A 6,106-nucleotide genomic window follows, 5' to 3' on the forward strand; every position below is an offset into this window, starting at 1 on the left:
TGGAGCCCTTTAAGGATGCTCTAGAGTTATGTGTAACACCCTACTACACTAAGCTTTATGCTTAAGTCATAAAACAGAGGTGGTGTGATATTACGACCTCTAAAATAAAATGTGTACATATAATAGCAGAAGAATTATAATATGCTAGGAGTCTTGAAGAATAGAGGAAATAAAAATCACGAAATAAAAGCGCAACGCTCAAGGAACGAGTTAATTTACGTGCTAAGAAAACCATAGCTATTAAACATAAGATGACAAAAGTAGGAATAGAGTGCCAAAGAAACAAAATAACAAGCTCCTAACTCAGCATGCGAAGTCAAGATTGGCCGGAGAATATTTACACATATATACATACATATCCAAAACCCAAAAGTACATATACACAATCCTGCCTCTCCATAAACCTCTAGGAGGATCAAAAAGAATAAGTTATATAGAGAGAAAGCTAAGTACATATGGAAAAGTCTAGGGGACCAGCAATTTTATTGTATTTTGTCCAACATGTAACCAGCAGAGAAAGATGAGCCATTGGATGAAATCTCACACCAATCTCACACCATCAAATCATCATTGATGGCTAGTTGATGGCTATCAATCACAAATGTTGCTGGCCCCCTAGCATTGCTCAAGTACATATATATACATCATTGTACAGCAAAACTACTCAGTAACCACTCCGCTTCAAGAGTCTAGATGCCTAACGAGATGCCTCCCGACCTGCATCTGAAAAATAACAACATAGTATGGAATGAGAACCGGAGGTTCTCAGTATAGTAAAGATGCCACACACATAAGATATAAGGTCCTGGGAATGCCAGAGACAATCCTAGAATGCCGACATTCAGATTATAGAGCTTAAAGTATTAAAAAGAAGCCATAAAAGGTGGTTTTCTAAGAGTACCTAAATCTAACTTAGCTTAATCTTACATCTAAGTCTCATACTGCCATTCCTCCATCATGCATTTCATAGACATTTAAATAGATAAAGGCAAGTACAAGAAGGTTACAAATACTGCAGGTAACAAATACACATTTAACATGGCAAGTACATTTAGGCACACCCAATTAAAGCACAAGCAAGTAATTCAAGTAATATGCATATGATGCATGCCTGTCCTATGGCTGATGAGGCTCATTTGTCGGTTATCCAGCCAACCCGATAAGTCTGAAAACCTTAGACTGTCCCCCGACATGCATCCTCAAGAGTCTATGTATAGCTTTTTCTCAAATAATCAATATTGCTCAATGGGGGTTACATTCCTGGGAATTTATAGTGCCCGGTCACTCTTATGTCGTAGGGTCAACAGAGTATCGAGCTTTCAACCTAGTACACGTGGTGGCAAGCCACGATACTTTACCCAGAAAATCTCGTATCTCAGATCATTCAAATTCATAAGCCATATAAATAATTCAATTATAATTCATCAACATCCACATCATTCTCAATCGCATCCCATTTATCATCATACATCAATCATATTCAATCCTTATCTTTCATTATCACACCTCCCATTCAGTCCATCAATAGTTCCAATTCAAACATAATTCATTCTTTTCTAAATGAATCAAACTTAAAACATACCCATTTTCTTAATAACTCAAAATTAAACCATATAACCTTTGAATCTAAATCTTTTTAAATAATCATCTAAAAAAAATCTCTAATTTTATAAAATTTTGGCAGCATCTCCTCTAAAACTCGGACTTTGCCACCCTTTTCGGGTCCAAACCTGTATTCTTTTCAATTCAACATACCCTTCCTCATCATCATAACAATCACCATAATAAATCTACCTCAGATCAACAATTATACTCATACAATATTCAAATCCAACAACTAAAATTTAACTATGAATCATAGTTCACAAATCCTAGGCTTTTAACACAAAATACCTCGTTATCACAACAACCTCCACAATAGTTATACCTCAAATCAATAATTCACCAAATCACCAGTTAATCAACAAGCACCAAACCAACCATGTTCATCAACAGGATACTAAGTATTAAATATACACATGCAATCCAACTTATCCTATGGTCATCTAGCCTAAGTTTTCACAGAACATTATATATTAAATGCAAGAAACCTAAACCACCTTAGCCGATTTCCACATAACGACCAAAGCAATTTATTCAAAATCAAGACAGCCCCTCAAAATTCAACAAATTCTAAGCTCAGCTTCCTCCAAGTTCCAATATTCACAATTTCAAGCTCCAATTATTTATTCACAACCTAATACACATTTATAACACACATATATCCAATTTAATACTCAAAGCTCAAATTCAATAAAACTAAAATAGAATTATCATATCCTCACCTTACCCAAGCTTCACGTAGGTAAGAGTGAACATTTTTCTCAAGCTAATTGGATCCTAAAACATCAGAAATCAAAGAAATTTAATTTCCTATTCAATAGTTCAAGAATTGGGGGAAGAGAAGGATGAGGGTGAAATAACAAGTTACCTATGAAATTGTTCTGGTAGAAACGTAGAGCTCGACGCGGTGGACGCGTGGCCGTAAACGGTGTGGCGATCGGAGCTTGGACGGAGAAGTTACGGGAAATTGAATTCACCGTAAACATATTTCTCTTCTTCTCTTCCCTGGGAGCTTGCTGCTTCGTTGAAGGAAATGAAGAGAAAGAAGAGCCTGTGGATCTTTTTAATTGTTGGACCGATTGGGCCCACGGCCCCGATTTGGGCCCACGGTCCCGATTTGGGCCCAGTTCAACCGGTTCGGCCCGTTCGGTCTAATTTTGGGCCGATTTCTTCGAAATTAGTGTCAAAATTCTCGTTTTGATGAGCTCTATCCTAATTTAATATTATTTTTTGCATTTCTAATCTTCTTTATTAAAAACTAATTTATTGACTAATTATTTACTAATTTAACGGGGTTTACATCCTACCCACCTGGCAAAGAATTTTGCCCTCAAAATTCAAATTCAGTTACCTGAAAAGAGATGTGGGTAGTCCTTTTGCATATCTGATTCAAGTTCCCAAGTGTTCTCCTCGATACCAGCTCGACTCCAAGCTACTTTTACCAACGATACTTCTTTGCTGCGTAATCGTTTAACACTAGTGTCATCAATTCTCACCGGAATTACTGGAAGTGTTAGATCTTCTCTTACTTGGATTGGTTCCAGTTCCAGAACATGACTTGCATCAGGAGTATACTTCCGAATCTGTGACACATGAAACACATCATACAAGTTCGAAAGATACAGTGGTAAGGCAATTCTATAAGCCACTGGCCCAATTCTTTTTAGGATCTCAAACGGTCCAATATAACGGGAATTCAGTTTCTTAGTCTTAATAGCTCTTCCCACTCCAATAGTTGGTGCAACTTTCAGAAAAACATGTTCTCCTTCTTCGAACTCCAAAAGCTTTCGCCTCTTATCAGCATAACTCTTCTGGCGGCTTTGGGCTATAAGCATTTGGCTACGAATCTTCTTTATTTGTTCAGTGGTTTCAGCTATCATCTCAGGCCCTAACAAACTTCTTTCTCCAGTTTCATACCAACATAGCGGAGATTGATATTTCCTGCCATACAGAGCCTCATATGGAGCCATTCCAATGCTTGCATGGTAGCTATTATTATAAGCAAATTCCACTAATGGCATATACCGATCCCAGCTCGCCGGCTGGTCCAAAACACAAGCCCTTAGCATATCCTCCAAGGTCTGAATAGTTCTCTCTGACTGACCATCTGTCTGAGGGTGATACATAGTACTCAAACTTAACTGAGTCCCAAATGCACGCAGAAAAGCTCCCCAGAACCTTGATGTAAAACGAAGATCCCTGTCAGATATAATGGTAGTAGGTACGCCATGTAGCTTGACAATCTCTTTGATATACATTCGAGCCAATTCCTCCATTGTGCAACTTATTCAGATAGAAAGAAAATGAGTTGATTTTGTCAGTCAATCCACAACCACCCAAATAGCGTCACAACCAGACCGGGTTCTAAGCAAACCTATTACAAAATCCATTGCAATACTCTCCCATTTCCATTGTGGAATCTCTAAAGGTTGAAGGGTTCCTGATGGTCTCTGATGCTCAATCTTAACCTTCTGACACATTAAACATTTAGATACATGCAATACCACATCATTCTTCATACCTGGCCACCAGAACATCGCTTTCAGATCCTGCTACATTTTAGTACTCCCCGGGTGAATTGAAAATCCGCTCTTATGGGCTTCCTTCAAGATACTTTGTCGCAGGTCTCTGACATCTGGCACAACGATTCGGTTCTTGAACCTCTACAAACCATCCTAACCTTCTGACACTCTCCACTGTTTTTTCTGTTCAACTGCTGGTAATACCTTACGTAACGCTTTACCATCTTGATGAGCCTTCAGAAGTTCTGATTTAAAATCACTTGAAATCTGCAACTGACTCAAACACAAAATTCCAGATTCTTCTCTAACTCCCAAATTCAAACCTTGAAATGCCTTTAGTAACTCTTCCTCCCGTAGCATCATCCAAGCTGCATATAAAGACTTCTGACTCAAGGCGTCTGCTACAACGTTCGCTTTTCCTGGATGATAATTCAATTCAAAATCATAATCTTTCAGAAGCTCCATCTATCTCCTCTGACGCATATTCAACTCTTTATGCTCAAAGAGATATTTCAAACTCTTATGATCTGAGAAGACATGAAACTTAACGCTATGGAGATAGTAACTCTAGATCTTTAAAGTAAATACAACCGCAGCAAGTTGGTCGGATAGTTCATCTCATGCGGCCTTAACTGCCGTGAGGCGTATGCTACAACATTCCGATGCTGCATCAGAACGCACCCCAAACCCTTCAGTGATGCATCATAGTATACTTCAAATGGCTCACTTGGTTCAGGCAATACCAACACGGGTGCAGTAGTCAATCTGTGCTTCAATTCTTGAAAGCTCTCCTCACACTCCGGAGTCCAGATAAAAGGCGTATCTTTCCTAGTCAATTTAGTTAAAGGTAAGGCGAGCAGTGAAAATCCCTTAATGAATCTGCGATAATACCCTGCCAAATCTAGGAAACTCCTGATCTCTGTCACTGAAGTTAGTCGCTCCCAATTCATCACTGCTTCCACCTTAGCAGGATCCACATCTATTCCCTGCTTACTCACCACGTGGCCGAGAAACTTTACCTCACTTTTCCAAAACTCACACTTAGATAACTTAGCATATAACTTCCTGTCTCTCAGAATTTGCAGCACAGTTCGCAAGTGAACAGCATGCTCCTCTTCAGTCTTAGAATAAACAAGAATGTCATCAATGAAGACAATAACAAACTTGTCCAGATACGGTCGGAAAATCCTGTTCATATAATCCATAAATACTGCTGGAGTATTAGTTAACCCAAAAGACATCACCGTATACTCATAATGACCATAACGTGTCCTAAAAGCAGTTTTCGGAATATCCTCGTCCCTAACCCTTATCTGATGATACCCGGATCGTAGATCAATCTTAGAAAACACACCTGCACCTTGTAACTGATCCATTAGGTCGTCGATTCTAGGTAACAGATATTTATTCTTCACAGTGATCTTATTCAATTGCCGATAATCGACACACAAGCGCATACTCCCATCCTTCTTCTTTACCAGTAACACTGGCGCTCCTCACAGAGAAACACTTGGTCGGATAAAATTCTTACCCAACAGATCTTCCAGCTGAGCTTTCAACTTAGCCATTTCTAAAGGTGACATCCTATAAGGAGTAATCAAAATTGGACTAGCTCCAGGCACCAACTCAATTGCAAAGTCAACCTCCCAGTTAGGTGGAAATTCATTAATATCATCCGGAAACACGTCTGAAAATTCACATACAACTGGAATCTGCTCTAAACTTTGATCATCACCTGATACTCCCGTAGTTAATAACATAATACCCTGACATTCAATTCCAGAATAGTTTACTATCATAGAGTTCAAATAGTAACTATTCACCACAACCGGTGCTTCTGATCCTTCTGGCATAAACTGTACTGACTTCTCAGAACAATCAAGCAAAACATGATTATTGGATAACAAATCTAATCTCAAAATGAGATCAAGACAGTCATCGACAAACAAATCAAATCATGCACAAATTCACGTTGTTGCACT

The 6,106-nt window shown here is 38.7% G+C and overlaps 1 long non-coding RNA gene across 2 annotated transcripts; it reads right to left on the reverse strand.

Moving 5' to 3' along the window:
* LOC110269216 lies at window positions 685-2,511 on the reverse strand. 2 transcript variants are annotated; one of them, XR_002358265.1, is made up of 3 exons: window positions 2,471-2,511; window positions 2,100-2,236; window positions 685-723 (listed from the first exon to the last, which is right to left on the reverse strand). It is a non-coding gene; the product is annotated as an uncharacterized LOC110269216 (long non-coding RNA). The 2 variants fall into 2 exon arrangements; XR_002358263.1 differs by lacking the exon at window positions 2,471-2,511 and adding an exon at window positions 2,325-2,366.

This window comes from Arachis ipaensis, chromosome B01 (assembly GCF_000816755.2).
Source record: "Arachis ipaensis cultivar K30076 chromosome B01, Araip1.1, whole genome shotgun sequence".
Taxonomy (NCBI): domain Eukaryota; kingdom Viridiplantae; phylum Streptophyta; class Magnoliopsida; order Fabales; family Fabaceae; genus Arachis; species Arachis ipaensis.